Source organism: Lissotriton vulgaris, chromosome 2_1, assembly GCF_964263255.1.
Source record: "Lissotriton vulgaris chromosome 2_1, aLisVul1.2, whole genome shotgun sequence".
Taxonomy (NCBI): domain Eukaryota; kingdom Metazoa; phylum Chordata; class Amphibia; order Caudata; family Salamandridae; genus Lissotriton; species Lissotriton vulgaris.
This window is the reverse complement of record NC_141687.1, coordinates 2046223717-2046243735: the sequence shown is the minus strand read 5'-3', so window position 1 is coordinate 2046243735 and position 20019 is coordinate 2046223717.

Below are 20019 nucleotides of genomic sequence, written 5' to 3'. Positions count from 1 at the left end.
ACGAATTCTGATTTACTCAACTGTTATCAAGAGAGACCTCAGTGCTGCATCTTTCAGCCCACTACTGATCCTGAAAAAAGATTCTAATAGTATTTACAGTAACTTGAATTTCCTTCCATAGGCTAACATTGACTGGTTTCACTTGGAAATTTTTCTAAGTGTGGAGTTTTGGAACTTTAAAAAATTCCTCAAAAATCAGCCGAACAACGAATTCCGATTTACTCACCTGTTTTCAGAAAGGACCTCAGTGCTGCATCTTTCAGGTCTCTACTGTTCCTGAAAAGTAAATTTAACTGTACTTACCAGTAACTTTAATTTTCTTCCATAGGATATCATTGCCTGCTAAATAAAATATATATAAATTAAAAAAATATATAAAAAATATATATATATATATTACAATTTTAATATTTTTAAAAACATTTATTTTTCCATTTATATAAAAATATGTAATATAATTTTAAAAATGAAATATCTAAAAATAAATAATTTAAAATAATGTAGTAAATCAGTATAGAGTATCAGTATGAGTGTCTGTATGGTTTGGTGGGTGGTATTACTTACCGCACAGATGCATGAATGTGCGACTCACTGTTTGTATGTGTTTTGAAGACAACATGTGTGCAGGAATGTATGGGTGGATGAGTGTGTGTATGGGTGTGTTAGTGAGTGAATCACTGTCTCAATAGTTTGAACCCCTTCCATGCTCATGACGAGCTCAGCTCGTCATGAGGCACAGTTGAGCTGTGCTGATGACGAGCTGAGCTCGTCATGAAAGCAGCAGAATAACAATTTCCAGCACAGGCGAAAAATAACCACAGCAGCGATGTGTTTAAACTAGTATATGTGAGTATTGATGTATATAAGTAATGTATATAAGTGAGTATATTTGAGAGCGAGAGATTGTAAGAGTTCCTGTATAAATAAGTATGTGTTTCTATAAGTGATAGTTTAAGAGAATAAGTATGTCTACGATTCTGTAGAAGTAATTGTAGTGGTGGGTGTATAGCTGTATATGCAAGTAAATGGATGTTTGATAGTTTATTTGCATGTGTGAGTTTGTGTGTGAGTAACTCTATAGAAGAGTGTCGGTGTGTAATAAGATGTATAGGTGTATGAGTACATATGATGAGTGAGAACATGTATGAGTGCCTATATATAACTGTTAGTGAATGACTGGATGTGTAGGTAGATTTTAGAATTACTGAATAGGTTGTTCTAACTGGAATTGGTTTTTCTATTTTTTTAAAAAATCTTAGTTTCTATTTTTGAATGTGTGTATCAAGGGTTATATTACGCTGTTACGCTATTACGCTGAGAGGAGGTCTGTAACTCTTTCACAAGGATGATGTCATCAGTGATGTCATCAGTGATGTCATTTGAGATGTCATCAGTGATGTCATGAGTGATGTCACTGACCATGTCATGAGTGATGTAATATGTGACGTCATCAGCAGTGCATTGCGGGCGTGCAAGTTATAGTTATTTATAACGGGGAAATTTCAATGGTTTTGTATGAGTGAATGGATTGGTGTCACTACAACGCATGCTTTTACATCGCATGCCTTTACAACGCGGTTTTTACCACGCAGTCCATTACAACGCATAATGCTTTTAGGCGCTGGATAGTGAATTATTTAATTTACTATTCCAACTCCAGTCCCCGTGGATAGCAGGGAAGGTGTTGGATAGTAAATTAAATATATTCCCTATCCTAGAGCGCCCCCCAGCGCAATGCGTTGTAATGGTTTGCGTTGTAATGGTTGCGATGTAATGGTAGTGCGTTGTAAAAAATGCGTTGTAAGTGATGTTCCCAGAGTGAATTGTCCAGCTAACTATAACATGTGTGAAACCTATGGTTTTTCAGTGAATTTCTAAGGTTTTTTAAATGCACATTTTTAACTATAACGTGTGCGAAACCTATGGTTTTTTCAGTGAATATTTTCAGTAATTTTGTTTCCTGCCTTCCTTCTTTTACAAAAACCTCTACATCCAAGAATCAGATAGATGTATCACTTATCTGACTGGTAAAATGAAGATTCAACCCATTGTCATTAAGTTTTTCAATAAAGTCTGCCGCCTCTTGGGCAGAGCCATCCCAAATTACGAAGAGATCATCTATGTATCTTAACCACTTGACTATTTTAGTCTGCATGTTATCTGCAAATTTAAGTGCAAGGACCTGCTCCTCCCAGCAGCCCATATGCAAACAGGCATAACCGGGAGAGAAGCAGGCCCCCATTGCAACTCCTCTAATTTGATGAAAATACTGTTTTCCAAACATAAAGAAATTGTTCTCAAGACATAGACTGATCCTATCAATGACCATACGGGTATGTTCTCTTAACCCCTCAGGTCTATTGCTTAGGAAGTGCTGTACTGCTCTCAGGCCATCTCTGTGATGTATACTTGTGTATAGTGTACTCACGTCAAGAGATATTAGTAAGTAACTTGACTGCCACCTCACATCGTACACTTTTTTGAGAAAAACGCCTGTGTCTTATACAAAAGAGGGCAGAGATTTAACCAAATCTTGGAGAAAAAATCCACATATTTACTGGTGTTCTCCAATATGCTATTACATGCAGAAATAATGGGACGTCCTGGAGGCACCTGACTGTCTCTATGTATTTTCGGTATGAAGTAAATTACCGGAGTAATAGGATTTTCATTTTGCATGAACTTAAATTTGTCCATAGTTATTACTCCGGCACTCCTCCATGCCATAAGTTTGGAATATACCTTGTTCTTAGCCAGGTTAACCTCATTGACATCAGCTCTTCGATAACATGTATGCTCATTCAATTGCCTCATTGCTTCGTTTAGATACATCTGGCGAGGCCATAGTACAACGTTTCCTCCTTCATCGGATTGTCTTATTATAACATCAATATTGTTCTTCAATTTTCTTATCAATTGATGGTATTCAAAATCATGGTAGTTATGTTTTTGGAAAAGTTATTGTGATTCAGATACAATTCCTGCAATTCTTGAGACACCCTGTCATGAAATTGATCAATATTGTCCTTGATCATTAATGGACAGAACTTTGATTTGGGTTTAAACTTTGTAGCAATCAAATTTTGCAACTGACCCGAGCCCGGGCCAGATTGTCATATTGTGGACTCCGTTTGCCTCTCCAATAACACTGTTAGGACCCGTGACCAAGGCAAGTGTAGTTTGACGAAACGCGTTGGGTTTGTTCTGTGATTCCCGTTGACAACATGCTGGAACCGAAAATGAATTAAAGTTTGTTTGAGCACACGCGCTTTTCCTGGTTGGCTTTGTGAGAGGCTGGAGTGGAAGTGCATTTGCACAGCAACCGGTGTGCAAGGTGAAAATCATATATATATATATAGATATATATATATATCTATATATATATATATTACCGACTGGCGATAGCCAGTAGGTATATATATTTAGGACCTAGCTACCATAGGAAATCTGCAACATTCTATTGGGAATAACTTTGGCGCCGGTTGAGGAATTTGCGTGTAATTCTCCAAAATTTAGGCCAGCTCCGCTCCGCTTCTTCCCTGGTAGTTTCGGGGGGATTCGTCATGCGGGGGCCGAGAAAAAGGGAGTCCCAAAACGTGTTTTCCCCATGTTAATTTCCATAAGACGAATAGACAAGGCTACAGCCCGAACCGCTGAATGGAATTACACCAAACTTTGCAAAATTGTAGGGACTGGTACGCAGAAGTGCCTTTTCTATATTTGGTGAAAATTGCTCCAGTTGTTTTTATGAAAATTAACTTCAAAAACACATATATATCTGGGCGGAGCCTAACCACACATCTCATCGTGAGATCTGATTGGCTGTCAGCACTTCATCCAAGAAGTGTTGGCAGCCATCTTGGGACCAATATACATGATAGCTTCTCATTAAAAAGCATTGTAGTTAATAGTTACATTATAAATCATTTGTTGATGGTACCATACTCATTTTAGGAATTGCGGTGTGTTCTAAGGTGATTTTACCATGTGAAAAAGATTTCTGATGGGATATCATGAATCATGATTTAAAGAAAACTATTATCTCATGCTTTTCCCACAGCGGTTTGGAAGGGGATCTATAAGCTAAACTGAAAGCATATTTTCTGTAAATTTACATTATGTTTCTCAGTCATGTGAGAATGAAGTCTGACATTCTCAGTAAAACATGTACATACAACAAGGACAGAGACTGTCAGTTGATTCCTTTGTGTTCTCCTGCAGCCTCCTAGAGTGTTCTAAAGAACAACTAGAGCGCTAACAGTCCTACTTATTACAAAGGTATGGCACATCTGAAGCCATCTTGATTGGAATAAAGTGGTAACTCTTAAAACATTTAATTTAAAAAGGAACAAAATGAGGGGGTATATTTTGCCATAGAAAGTATGATTAGTGCTGCAGAAAAAAAAATGTGGGCACATTTTGAGTGACAGCTCAAATCCTCTTCTATTTCATAAAAAAATTCTGACATGCAGTCTTCCAAGATGGCCACCAGAGACAAAAGAGCCCAAATGTAGCCCAAATATCGCCCAGATGTAGCCCAAGTATAGCCCAATGACAGAATGTCCCAGAGTGTTCTAAAGAACAACTAGAGCGCTAACAGTCTTACTTATGACAAAGTATGGCACACCAGAAGCCATCTTGATTGAAATGAAGTGGTAAGTCTGAAAACATTTAATTTAAAAAGGAACAAACTGAGGGGTTCATTTTGCCATAGAAAGTATGATTAGTACTTCAGAAAGAAAAGTTAGGGAACATTATCAATGACTTCTCAATTCTATGTCAGGACGGAGGCGAGGATTAAGCAGTCCTTTCTTCTCTTTATTTAAATAGCACCTTCAAAGTAAAACAGACCAAAAACTTTGAGGAACTACAACTCCCATGAGCACATGGGGCACAGTGTCCATAGCAACCAGCATCCAATGCCGAGGGCGTCCGCTGTATAATTGCTTGTGACGTCCTTTCCTTTTCCTCTTTCTTCTCTGCTTGTCAGTTAAGTCACTTCATTTCTCTTACTGATGTGTTGTTTTGCTGTTTGATGATCGTTTGTTGTGCGATTTGGTGCCTGTGCATGCCCTTAATTTAATCGCTTCTGTGGCTGACGCGCGTCAGGTTTTGCCTGCGCCATCTTTTTCCCACGCATTTTGCGGACTTCATGAGCGCGTTTCTCGCGCTTTCCCGGCTCTGTGGGGCGCCCGACGTATCGGAGAAACTGCTTGAATAGGCTGGTTTGGCTCCCTGCATAGAGGCGCGTTGAGACGTTTTTCCTGCCTCACCAACCCTCGCCTGACACCGGCTCCGGTGCCCCCCCCCCCACATTGCGCTTGAGTGCAGCGCCACCTGGTGGCAAAAGTCGGGTACCGCACCCGAATTCTGCAATTTCTCATAGGGCTACCTAGTGTATATTTTAACAGGTGTTTGGTGCTCTCCCCCTCAGTTGATACATGATGTCGGATCAGCCAAACCCCTCGATTCAGGAGGTGGAGAAAATCTGTCTCACCCAACCCTTGCCGCCGGCGGTTGGTCGCTCGCTATCGCAGGCCCCGGATTCGGTCCTGGCTCCCCTGAGGGATCCAGTGGACGCCCTAGCCCAGAGCATCCCCGGTGTGTTTGGTCCCAAGGGGCAGGCGGATTGCGGACCTAAGGGTGCGCAGGGTGGGGGGAAGAAGACTGCCAAGCGTCACGCAGGGCACCTGGAGGAGTTCGATCGCTTGGGAGACTCCTTCCGTAAGAGTGCGCGAACGCTTAAGCCCTTACCCTGCCGGGAGGGTTTCGGCCCCGGAGAGGATGGCGACGAGGTCACCCCGGAGACTGACCAGGAGGATGGTTTCCCCTTGGAGGGAGAGGGTGATACAGAGGACGAAGTTTCCTCGGATGACGATGAGGAGTACTCTGGTCGACCTTGGCACCCGGCATCCCGCTCATCGGAGTCCCTAGATGGCGACGGAAAGACATCTGACATGTTCGATCCTACTAGGATCTACCACCCCAGGTCTTCAGAATGGATTCCCGACCCCAAGGTAGCGAGCTACGTGGCGAGAAAAGTGCGTCAACTGCTGGAGAAGGAGGTTTAGGACTCGCCCAAAGCTTGAGGGCAAAGTGGCGGTCCCACCTGAAATTGATGACAAGCTCTGTGCCTTCTTCGCCAAGTTCATGAAGGACCCAAAGAAGGGCATAGATCGCTCCTGGCGCAACTGCCAAGACAAACTCCTGGATGCCGTGGGCCCTGTGACCCAGATCATCCAACTGGCCGAGAGGGCCAAGGAGTCGGGGACCGCGCTATCCACGGAGGTTGTGGCTGGTTGGGCCCAGCGCGTGCTATTTTTCTTGGGCAATGCAAACTGTGCATTGGCGGTTGAGCGTACATTTTGAGTGACTTCTCAAATCCTCTTCTATTTCATTAAAAAAATTCTGACATGCAGACTGTAACATTGAACACCAGCAGCAGACTTCCCTGGTGAACAGTAGCTTTACTATAGTGATCTAATGAGCAACTAGAGTGCTAACATTCAGAATTGATGGCAAATGTGTGACACATCTGAATGCCTTCTTGATGGAACCAAAGTAAACAAGCATTGAAAATGCAATAGATCTCGCCCTCGTTTAAGTTAAAGCCATTCTGTTTGTAATGAGGTGGCTTTTTAGTTTGCTTTTATTAGTGTTTTTAAAACTTTCATGTAAATAACATGCATATGTATGCATATATGTATATGTATGCATGCATTTATATTTGTATTTATATAGATATACAGATTATATATGTTTATATATGTATGTATATATATATATATATATATATATATACATACACATACATATATATAAATGCATATATATGCATATATATATATGTGTATATGTGTGCGTGTAGAGAGAGGTAGGGAGGTAGAGGTGTAGAGGTGGAGAGGTAGAGGTAGAGAGGGAGCGGTAGAGAGGTAGAGACTAGTAGAGAGAGAAGTAGAGAGAGGTAAAGAGGTAGAGAGTGAGTAATAGAGAGTAGAGAGTGAGTAGTAGAGAGTAGTAGAGAGCAGTAGAGAGAGTAGCAGAGAGTGAGCAGTAGAGAGTAGTAGAGTGAATAGTAGAGTGAGTAGTATAGAGTAGTAGAGAGTGAGTAGTAGAGAGTGAGTAGTAGAGAGTAGTAGAGAGTAAGTAGTAGAGTGAGTAGTAGAGAGCAGTAGAGAGTGAGTAGTAGAGAATAGTAAAGAGTGAGTAGTAGAGAGTAGTAGAGAGTGAGTAGTAAAGAGTGAGTAGTAGAGAGTAGTAGAGAGTGAGTAGCAGAGTGAGAGAATAGTAGAGAGTAGTAGAGAGTGAGTAGTAGAGTGAGTAGTAGAGACTAGTAGAGAGAGAGTAGTAGAGAGTGAGTAGTAGAGAGTGAGTAGTAGAGTGATTAGTAGAGAGTGAGTAGTAGAGAGAGAGTAGTAGAGAGTGAGCAGTAGAGAGTAGTAGAGAGTGAGAAGTAGAGAGTGAGTAGTAGAGAGTAGTAGAGAGTGAGTAGTAAAGAGTGAGTAGTAGAGAGAGAGTAGTAGAGAGTGAGTAGTAGAGAGTAGTAGATAGTGAGTAGTAGGGAGTGAGTAGTAGAGAGAGAGTAGTAGAGAAGTAGAGAATGAGTAGTAGAGAGTGAGTATTTGAGAGTAGTGGAGTAGGAGAGAGTAAGTAGTAGAGAGTAGTGGAGAATATTCCAAAGTTTGGCACAGCACCACTTGCACAATAAGTCCAATCAAATCATATCACTTAGAGTCCTTATTGAAGCGCTGAATGTTGGTGTATATTCAAATGCTTTTATTTTCCTTAAGTTTATGTACCACAGCCAGCCGAAACGTTTCGTTCTGTACAACAGAACTTCTTCAGGGCGTTCTGAGGTTCCGTGACAATTATAAGTGGTGTTTTTTCGACTCGTTCGAATATGGACGAGTTTGGTATCTTTGAACCGCAACTGACGAGTTTAGTGGGTGTACGCGTTTTCGCTACACTAACCTGAACCGTTCATCTTATTCGTGGGTTTCTTCATTTGAACCCACGGGTTCCATTTTAGATACCGCATCCATTTTGTTTCTTGCCCTCAAGTAGCCAGCGAACGGACACTGTTCGCTTCGTGACCCTGGGATTCCCAAGATCTTGCGGAAGACACGTGTTCCTTTGAGGGTGTCTTTATGACGAGGGGGATGACACAGCAAAGGCAGATGGCCCCGCTCGAGGCTCATCTTGCCGTGCCGGTCTATTGTTTCAGCCGTGCATGCATTAGGCATGTCTCCTTTGATCCTGCAATCGTGTTTCCGATATTGCCCCTACACCTTTTTCTAGCTGTTTTCTGTCTTCCCTTGCACCTGTTTCTGACTCTTCCTTAATTCGTTTACAGCCGGAATGGAATGTACTAATGGTGGGATGATGTACTTTTACAGTTGGGAACCGGCGATGCTACTGTAATTATGTTCCGGACCCCTGAATACATGAAAGCGACCCTTCGAAGTTTACTGTGGAAACTGAATTGTAACCTTTTGTTCACCATGTTGTGCAATGACTAAAAACTGTATAAAAGGAGCGATCCACTTTAGCAATTTGAAGCAGTCTCCTAGAACCTACACACATTGTACTTCTTGTGACTTCTGTGTTCCCTGCAGTAAATAAACCTTGATCTTTGACGCCGAAGGAAGTGTCCCGTGTCTCTGTTATTTGTACGCCGGAACAGGTAACCCACGAAGGTTTCAGGTGTTGTCCCCTGGCACCGCTGGGCCTTAGAATAGCCCAGTCCTTCAGTTGGCGCCCACGGTGGGGCGACATCAGCGGTACCGACCCAAAGCCCGACGATCGTGAGGAACTTCGTGTGAAATCTCCGAGGGAAGGTGCACCCCGCTTCATCGATCCTGTTGTCGAGATAAGTGGCCCGAAAACTTTTCCAGCGAAGATCTCCTGCCTCCTGACGGCTGCGACGGGCTGATGCCCTGACTGTCGACCTGTTTTGGCGCCTGGCGTAGACCTTTGTACAGCAAGACGATTGACGGGCCTTCCTGGTGACGCCATTGTCCTTTCAGTTAAGTATTTGTGGGTCGCTCCCAGAGTCCTTAGTTGTTGTTGGTGCTTAGTTGTTGCATGGTTCCATTGCATTTGTGGTTCTTCGTATTTTGTTCTTAGTTGTTCTATTTGACGATTGCAATCGCCAAAGACCAAGGGTCTTGCATTTTTGTGAGGATATCGTAAATAGATAACCCTTGAAGTTTGTGAAACTCGGTTAGTGTGCACGATGCCTGGCCGTAGTACTTGGTTTAGTTGCTTTAAATTGTTGTGGTGCGGATTCCCGATTGGAGGACTCATGTCCGATACCTCCAGTTGGAACTCCGGTCTATGAGTTATATAGTCGCCATGGTGTGGGTCCTATCGCATATAATGAGTGTTGGGTCCGTTACACTAAAGATGACGGAGTCCTTAGTTGGCCACCTCATGGTAGTTTTGAAACAGCAATTTTGGATAATCTAGAAGCAAAATTGTTCAAAAAGAAAGCAAGGCCGGCCTTTCGGTTATGGCGTAAAGAAGCCAAGCAGAAAGATATCAAGCAGCTTAAACGTAATAAGAGGGAAGGTATCGTTACGACGATGAGAAATGCAGAGCAGTTTCAGCGAGATAAAGACGAGAAGGAAAAGGAAGTTTTTGATAGATTGCAACGTATGGCGGTGGACAAGTGTTATCCCGCTCTACCATCGAGTACTGATAAGAAGGGAGAGGAAGCAGTGGAGGATCCCTTGTTATCCTACCTATTGAAGTCGCCACCTCCATATGCACAGGATACTACAGTGCCTGTGGTTCCCCCTGTTCCTCAACCTGTTGTTCCGGCGGCTGCTGGTCAGCCTGTCGTTGGCCCTGTTTTTGCGAATCCTCTTGTCCCTGTTCCTCTACCTGCTCCTGTTCCTACTGCTCCACTGTCTCAACTTACTGTTCCCGCCACTTCTGCTCTTGTGGCTACTCCTACCGCTCCTACTGCTCCTGTATTTAGTCCTCATGTTGTTGCTCCTGTACTTTTCTCCTCTTCTCCGTCTGTTCGAAGACGCATTCCTAACGCTGTTGCTAACCTTTACTCTCCTTTTGGACCGCTACTTGGGTCCGATGTTTCTGATGTTCCCCAACGCCGAAGCCAGCTTCCTGGTGGTAGGGAACGTGATACGTTAATTCGGATGGCGCGTAATGGGATTCGGTATTCCCTTAAAAATCCCCCGCGCATAATTTTTGAGACCTTCTCTCAATTCAATGAGCCTACACAGAGATTTGTGTTTGATGAAATGTGCAAATTTTTACGTGAAGCGATATCAAATGATGAAGTAAACGAAGTACCGATCGATGTAACTGAACTACAGTTTCAGTTTTCGAGTGGTATGATTGTGGGTAGCAATGTTCGACGTGCTATAGAACATCTTCTATCCTTTCGTCCCACTGTAATACCTCGAGCATTGTTTAAAGGTGAATCTGAGGAGTGGATGGCGACGCCTGGTCAGTATCCCATGCGTGAAGTTCCCCCAGTGTGGATGCCAGGTGATGCTAATGCCGTTCCTATTATCCCGCCACACTTCCAGAGAGTGTGGATACACCTCCCATGGAAGCGATCGGAAGTCTTGCAGGTTAAGCAATCTTTGCCTGACCCTCGCAAAAATCCAGCAGGATACTATAAAGAGTTGTCCCAATTAGTGGATGCTACGATCATGAATCTTGCCGACATCGACATGTTGTTCGGCAACGTAGTACCTCAACCGGTTTGGGCGAAAATACGTCACGAAGATCACGCAGCTGAGTTAGGCGGTGATTGGGCTGCGCTTACAGCGGCTGACGGATTGCAGGTTGGTGGGGCTAAGCCTGAGCAGTTAATCACGGCTTTGCCTCAAAGAATCATTACCTTAATGAAGACATTTATGCCAGCCATGAAAGTTAATTGGGATAAACTGTCTGCGTGTAAGCAAAAGAAGGACGAGAGTGTCTCCGATTTCTTTACGAGATTTGAGGAGGCATTCATCGATCACAGTGGTCAAGATATGAGCACCGAGGGAGGTCAGAGGCTGTTCGTAGATAAATTTGTAGCGAATTTGTTGCCTGACCTTAGCAACAAATTGAAAGATTCTGAGAGCGCGTGGGCTGTTTCTACTTCCGCTCAGATATTGGCCACGGCTCAGTATTACGAAAATAGGGAGAAGGAGGAAAATGATCGTGCGGATAAAAAGACGAAAGATCTCAAAACGAAAGTTCTGTTACAGCAAGCGTATCCTCCGCGCTCAAATCAGAATGACTCTCAGCAGCGGAATAGATCGCAATCACAATCTGCTAGGTCACAGTCGCGGAATGACTCTTCTACGCAGAGATCTATGCTAGGATATAACCAATGCGCATATTGTAGAGGTGAGGGTCATTTGAAGTTTGATTGTCCGGTTTTGCGCAACCGAAATAGTGGTGGTTCAGCTAGAGGAGGTCGCAGTGGTCCTCAGCAGGCCTCGCGAGGTAGAGGTCGTGGTGCTACTCAGAATCAAAATGAACGTTCTGATAATTCGTCTGATTCTAATAATTGCTTTGATCAGCGTGGTTCATCTTCAGGTAGATCTGCACAGTATCATGTGGACGATTTTTATATCGAGCGTGATACTGATGACGGTAACTACTAGGACAGCCACAGACAAAGGGAGGGAGTAGTATCAGTTCCGGTTGATCAGAGAGGGCCTTACGTCACAGTTGCCACATCGGGCGTAGTTGAGCCTTTTCTGTTGGACACTGGTGCAGCGAAAAGTTCCATCATGCATTCGAAACTCCCTGGCGCACCTTTGTCTGGCTTAACGAATGTTTCCGTTGGATTCTCTGGCGCCCCCGTTAGCAATCCGGTCTCTAGCCCTTTTGCCCATTACAATTGGGCCTCGTGAGCTGAAAGCTCCCTTGATTTTGACTACTGGTTGTGGTGAAAATCTTTTGGGCCTGGATTTGCTGAAACGGTTATATGCGACTTTGTACTGTTCTCCTGCGGGAGTGGAGCTTACTTTGGGTCAGAGAGTGATCTCTCCTATGTATTTGTCATCTGATAAGCTCCCACCGGAATTGAGTTCTCTTCCTGCATCTTTGTGGGCAACGGGTCCCAATGACGTGGGCCTACTTGACATCTCTCCTTATGTTGTTCAGCTGAAATCGAATGTGCGATTGCCACGTATTCCCCAATATCGTATCTCCCTTGATGGAGAACGAGCGTTGTTAGCGATCATCTATGATTTGATCGAGAAAGATGTTATCGAGGAAACTCGGGGAAACGTGTGTAATAGTCCTGTGTTACCTATCTTGAAACGTACTGATCCATCTAAGCCTCCTGTTTATCGTTTTGTTATTGATTTACGGGAGGTAAACAAAATTGTGATTCCACAATTTCCTGTGGTGCCTGACATTACGGTTTTACTGACTTTGATTCCAGCCTCTGCTTCTTGGTTTTCAGTGATCAATCTGAAAAATGCTTTCTTTAGCATTCCGATTGCTGAGGAAAGCAGAGATCTATTCGGTTTCTCGTTAGGAGGTCGCAGCTTTAGATTTAAACGCGCTCCTCAGGGCTACTGTGAGAGTCCATCGATATACAGCCAAGCCCTGAAGAGTCAACTCGACGCGTTTGCGTTACCAGCTGGTGCGGCTTCGATCCAATATGTGGATGACTTGCTGGTGGCTGCTGATACAAAAGACATCTGCAAAATTGCCACGGTGTCGTTGTTACAGCATCTCTGTGACTTACATCACAAGGTATCACCTTCTAAACTGCAATATTGTTGTCAAGAAGTAACCTATCTAGGTCACTTATTGTCAAAGGAGGGAAGAAGGTTGACCCCAGAGAGAATTGCAGCGATTGCTCGAATGACTGTGCCAACAACTCAGAGAGATGTGCGTGCTTTTTTAGGAATCACGTCATACTGCAGGCAATGGATTCCGAATTTTTCCTTGTTAGCAAAACCATTGGTAGCCCTCACGTGCAAGGATGTTCCAACTCCTTTGCCATGGACCGAAGAGTGTCAGAAAAGTTTTTCTGAATTACGTGATGCGTTGTGTTCGGCTCCTGTGTTAGGTACCCCTGACTACAGCAAGCCGTTTACACTATACGTTCACGAGAGAGAGGGTTGTGCGTTAAGTGTTTTGACGCAGCAATTTGGCAGTAAACAGCGTCCATGTGCATATTTTTCCTCGACCTTGGACCCTGTAGCTAGAGCGTTGCCGAGTTGTCTAAGAGCGACAGCGGCGGCTGCGGTGTCCATTCGACAATCTGCAGGATTGGTCATGGATAATATGCTTACGGTGATGGTTCCGCATGCAGTTGACACTCTCTTAAATCGTACAAAAACTCAACACTTGACGAGCGCAAGGCTGTCCGGTTATGAGTTGACGCTTTTGGCAAGTCATATTCAAATAAAGCGCTGTAATGTCCTAAACCCGGCGACGTTGTTGCCAACTAATATGGAATCAGATGACGTACCACCACATTAATTGCTATTTGCGAACTAAGGAAGAAACGAAGGGTCGTGTTGACCTAAAAACACTCCATTGGCAGACCCCGAAGGTACCTTGTATGTTGATGGTTCGTGTTTTAAGTTGCCGAATGGTGATGTGACGACTGCGTATGCTGTGGTAACATTGAGTACGGTTGTGGAAACTGCGAGGTTGAATCAGAATTCTGCGCAGGCGGCAGAGTTGATTGCGTTGACGAGAGCGTGTGTTTTGTCTAAGGGAAAGCGAGTGAATGTGTTTACCGATAGCCAATATGCTTTTGGCGTTGCACATAGTTTTGGTCGACTGTGGCGAGAGAGAGGCTTCATGACATCGCATGGCACAAAGATCCAACACGGACAGCTCGTGAACGATCTTTTAGACGCACTTACATTGCCTAAGCAGGTGGCGATTATTAAATGCAGCGCGCACCGAAAAGTGACGGATGATGTTGGTTGTGGTAATGCGTTTGCGGATGAGATTGCTAAAGAGACAGCTAGAAATCTTGCAACCCGAATGTATGTTACGAGTTCAGTAAGGTGGCCTGCAGAGACTGGTATGTGTGAGAACACTGTTGAAAGTGTGAAAGCGATTCAGAATGAGGCCACCGAAACTGAAAAGACTAAGTGGAAAGAAAGCACAGGAAAGTTAGATGCGCATGGATGTTGGATTGACTTGTCGGAAAGTCAGAGGTGGATGCTGCCGGATGCATATGTGCTGGCTGTTGTGACTATGGCACACGGCTTGTCACATATTAGCGCGAAAGGTATATGTAAGTTGCTGTCCCCTGTATGGAAGAATGATGGTATTGCTAAATGTGCTGAGAGAGTGGTTAAGAATTGTATGGTATGCATGATGTACAATCCCGGCAAAGGCACCCCTACACCACCTGGCCATTTCGCTCCTCCTACATGTCCCTTTGAGGTTATCCAACTAGACTTCATCCATATGGAGAGAGATGTAATTACCTGAAGTACGTTTTAGTTGTGGTTTGCGCATTCTCCAGATGGATCGAAGCCTATCCTCTGAAAGATAATACTGCCTTGTCCACAGCGAAAGTCCTACTGAAGGAATACTTTCCTCGGTATGGAATGCCACGGATTGTATGGTCAGATAACGGAAGTGAGTTTGTGGGGAGTGTGATGAAGAGTGTGTGTAAGGGCCTTGGAATTACACAAAAATTCCACAGCGCCAATCATCCCCAGTCAGCGGGTTTGGTTGAAGGGTACAATGGTACTCTAAAATTGAAACTTGCAAAGAGTCAGGCTAAGACTGGTTTGTCATGGCCTGATGCCTTGCCCCTGGCTCTCTTGTCGACCAGGGCGACTGTACTCTCTCGAGTAGGGCTTAGCCCATATGAGATTGTGTTCGGCCGTCCTGCAAACATTTGGGGGGTTCCTAGACCTAGGTCCTTTGATAGTCTTGAGTACCCAATGTTAATTGATTATCTTCATGATCTGACTGCTAAACTGAGGTTAATTCATCAACAGGTCTTTGAAGCACTGCCGGCACAGACAGAGGGTCCTGGACATCGGCTCCAACCGGGTGACTGGGTTGTCACCCGAAATTTCGCCAGGAAGCACAACTTGGAGCCGAGATTTGTGGGCCCTTATCAGGTCCTTCTCGCCACGAGAAATGCAGTTCGTTTGGAGGGTCGCAAAAACTGGATGCATGCCACCCATACAAAGAAGGTGCCAATACCTTTACCAGCAGACTCGTGGGTGAGAACAGGCATTGCCGCAACAGAAACAGAACTTCCGGTGAAATTTGTGCCGTTCAGTGATGCTCAGCCTGTAGGAGACACTTCAGTGCAATCAGATAACTTTGTTCAACCTCCGCCATTGGAAAACTCAAGACTTGAACTATCATCTGACCGACAGGACTCTGTTCTGCAACCTGAACAATTATTCGAGGAGCAGACTCGTCCTGGAAGAAGCTGATATTTCCTTCGTTCTCATAACAAAGACTAATAAATATCTTTTGGTTTTTTTCCCCTTTTTTGAAATTCACGTTACCCCTTATTGTCACTTTGAACATTATGAACACTTGTAGCCTCTATTAATTTTTGAGTTCTTTTCCACGTGTGTGTTTTTCCACAGCTAGGAGATTTTGTATTATAATTGAATGTTTTGATTAAAGAACCTTACATCCGGGTTGACCGTAGGGCCGTGCGGGTACTTCCTTCTGTTTAGCAGGTTCCTGACACTAGGTCGGTACTTTTGTCGATTCCTAGGAACTCCTGGGGATTGATAATCGCTACTCAGAACGAAGTGCGTCAAGAACGTTGCGGACGGTTTTTAGAGGATGGAATTCTCAAAGTTGTCGGAAGTGGAGAAGACTCTAGCGCAAAGATTAGTACTACACAGGGTTGTAAAGACTAAATGCTTTCTGTTTCAGGTGTTCCTGCTGTTCTTGATTGTTTCTATGCTATTGGTGGGTGGAGTATATTATGGAATACAATCGTTATTGCCTTCTGCTTCACCTACTTCTTCCTCTGAACCAAAATCTGTTCCTACTGTTTCTCCTCATTCCTTTCACCCTCTGCCTCAACACAAACAGGTTAGACGTGCGGAATTCATGAATAACTCCTTTGTTCAGGTTCTTCATCAGCATCAGTTGGTGATGAATACTACCAACTGCTGGGTGTGTGGTTTAATGCCACATACCATGGATAGGGGAATTCCGTACTTGGTTCTTCCTTATAGTTCCCAGGGGTCAGCTCGAGCATTCCAAACTATGTTTCGTAGCGCACTAGATTCCTACCCCCATCGAGAGCCACGCACTGCAGATCATGGTCCTGGCCCGTACCACAAGCCTTTGGCAAGAGCGATTGCCGATTTAGATAGAGATATGTTTGACGCATCGCTTATTCCAGAGGAAGAGGTGCGAGCATACAGAGATCTGAGAACGTCAGTGGGTAATCGGCAGCTTAAAAGCTCGTCTCCGATCTGGATCGTACCCCATCTTGGTAGCTTCTGTTTGAAAGGACTTGGACGAAGTCCGCGAGCTCAGCTTGGGAGGAGTGCCTGTACTGAAACGTATGTTTTACCTACGGCCTCTTCCCCTGTTCTTTTGACTGCCAAGGGTACGTATTTTGTATGTTACGACCGCGCATATACATGGTTGCCTCGTGACTTTTCAGGCACCTGTTATATTGCGAATCTGTTGCCGCCGACCTTTACAGTTGGGTCGGATTATCACAAGACCAGAGTTGTGAGAGGCGTGATTAGCGAAGAAGACACTGCCGGTCAAGAAGCAGGAGACTTCTTTAAGGGTTTCTTGCCGTTTTGGGGACCTATGATCAATAGTAGGAACCTGAGACAGTTGACTCGAGTGGTGGAATCGACCGCTAATATCACTGCAAGTGCCCTTGGTAATATCACAGCAGAGTGTCAGGATCCCTCCTTTCAGCAAGCCTAATGCAGATTCAATGTGCTTAAAGACAAGAAAATGGCGCGCCAGCCGAGACTTCACTTGGTCCGAGCTGTGGAATGCGCGGAATGCTAGGTTAGCAGTCTAGCCTTCCCAGCGCGAGATCGAGAGTCCAGGTGCAGCGCGCGTTCCTTTGGAACTGCGCACTTCACCGAGGAATCCAGTCACAGTGGTCGCGTTAGAGTGTGTCTTTGGAAAATAAGCTAAGAAATGATTTCAGCCAGTGAAGAGTTTTTTCAACATTCATTGCCTTGACCTTGGGTTCACGCAGTCCAGAGTTTACAGAGTGTTCAAGCAGAGTTCGTGTTTTCAGAAAAGAAACCGGAGCCTTTTAAACAGCGTGTCAGAGAAGAATCTTTTTAAGCAGAGAATTCCTGTCATTTATTCACGGAAGCTTAAGGAGAGAGACTCATTCGAAGTAGCGGAGAAACATAGAGCTAAGTGGAATGTTTCCTGTATTCTGTGCAAGTTCATGAGACTGTGTAAATATTGTATTTCAACTTCATCAATGCATGGAAAGATTAATGAACATTAACTGAGTGAATCAAACTCACCAGTGCTGAATTTCGTCCTTTTAACCAGTGCAAGACAAAGACTTCACGTTATCTAGAAAAGAATAGGGACAGTGTTAGAGAGGTTGTTTGAGTACTGTGAAAGAATTTACAAGCAGAAGAATAGGAAACTTACCTGGAGAGTTGAATGAAGTTAATTCATCTATTCAGGAGAAGGTCTCTGTACAAGAAGAAAACAATATAAGGACAACATTTTAGACTACACTGGTAGGTGGGGAAAACAAGCAGCATTATATAGAGCAAACACAGAGCAGTGAGCAGAAAGTAATAACCCTAATGTCATTTGCAGAAGTAGGAGGAAGAGCTGTCATCTGAAAATCCAGATTAGGCAGATCATTCACCAAGCTACACTTCAGTATAGAAGAGCGGCAGGTCGTTACTGATTCCTGGGTAGGTGTTCTTAGAAACAGTAATAGGAAGACCAGAGTAGCTCAGGTACAGTGATTTATTATCTTGTATGTGTTTAGTATTCCTAGGGTTCTTTGAGAAGCTGATTTGCAAGCTGATTGAAGATTCCACGGAACTCCAGAGGATCAGGACCAGTCTCTTCTCTGTTTTATTTATTTTGTTATTTTATCCAATTTTCCCCTTCCCTCTATCTAATCAGTTAGAGTCAAGATATATTCTGATTCTGATTGGTTGGAAGAGGGAGTCGGAAAGCTAGCATCTTCTGTTCCTGTGCAAGTCTTCGAGAGGAAAAGTTGGTAAGAAAGTGGACTCTGACAGAGTGAAGTGCCCACGTTGTAAACTTGCACCCGAACAGAATGGTTGAGGGAATTAATTTGCAGACATTGGGGGCGGTTTTAGATACTATACAAAAGGAGTTAGTAGCGGTAAAAGAAGAAAACCAAAGGTTGAGACAAGAGGTGATTAATTCCAGAAAAGAAACCGCAGAGTTAGCGCAGCAAGTTGGGCCATCACTTTTAAGAAATAGGGAGACTCTTATAACATCTACAGGGGAAACTAGCAAATCAACCACACAGGTCATACATTCCTTGTCCCCAGTCATACCCCTAGCGGCACCAGAGAGATTTAATGAGGATCCCCAGAAAGCACAGGTGTTCATCACACAATGTTCCTTGCACTTTATGTGTCGCCCTTCTATCTTCCCTGACGCACAATCTAAAGTGGCATTTATCTTATCATATTTGAGTGGGGATGCGGCCGCATGGTCTATGCCTTTGGTATCAAGAGATGACCCTCTTCTGCAGAATTATGACGAGTTTAAAAAAGAATTTTTGCGAATATTTGACCGAAGAAGAATCTCGCAGGCAGTGGACAATGAGTTGTTGGATTTGAAACAGGGCAATAGAGACTTAGTAGCGTATTTGGCCCAATATAACAAGTTAATTATGGAGACTGATTGGCCCGAAAGTAAAAGAACTGCAATATTCTATCGTGGCCTACGAGATGAATTAAAAGATGGGCTGGCACAAATACCTAATCGACCCACAGAGATATCTGCCCTAATAGACCTAGTATTGGAATTGGATTTCCGTCAAGGGGAACGGAAAGGAGAAAGACGACGTGAGTTTCGAAGCACAGTACCCCGTTTTGATAGAGCAAGGTTTGAACCAGGAAAAGGTACAGAAGGAGGTAACAGCTCAGAACCCATGCAAATCGGAACAATAAGGGGACCGCTTACTAAGGAAGAAAAGGAGAAAAGACGAGCCAGCAATTTATGCATGTATTGCGGCTCAAGCGGACATTTTGTGAGGAATTGTCCAAAGAAACCCAAAGGATCTTATAAGCCGAAGGAAAACTAGCTGCACCACCTGTAGAAGGAGTTGTACAGGTGGATGCGAGTCAAGAACCAACTCCACAAGAACACCAATTGGCTAACACCCTACAGTCGTCTTCTCCACATCTCATATTATCAACGACCATCAAATTCCGTCAAGAAGTGCGAGAAGGCATAACAGTTATGGTGGATTCAGGGGCAACTGGAAACTTTTGTGATCTGAAATTCGCAAGTAAGATTGGATTGAGAGCCATAGCCAAAGACAAGAGTGAATCAGTCAGAGCCATTGATGGGACGAATTTGTCTTCTGGCCCTATAGTAAGTCACACGGAATTGGTGCAGTTAATTCGAGAGGATGGCCATCAAGAAGACATTCATTTTAATTTGATCGACGCCCCTCAGTTTCAGTTGATTCTTGGGCTTCCTTGGCTCACTGAGCATAATCCAACGATAGATTGGGCTGCCAGAACCATAGAAATGACTTCAGATTACTGTAGGAACAACTGTTTCGGAAACCAAATAGAAAACCATCGGGAGAATCCGGCCCAAGCCTTATGTTCAGCTGATGCAACGGTGTGCGTAATCAATACCCAGACGATACCCCCGGAATATCAAGATTTTAAAGATGTGTTTGATGAGCAGGAAGCGGAACAGTTACCACCGCATCGTGTCTATGATTGTCTTGTTAGACCAGGTGAAGGGGGCACGAATATTCACGAAGTTGGATCTAAGAGGGGCATACCATCTCATCCGAGTAAGGGCTGGGGATGAATGGAAAACGGCGTTTAGAACCCGTTTTGGACT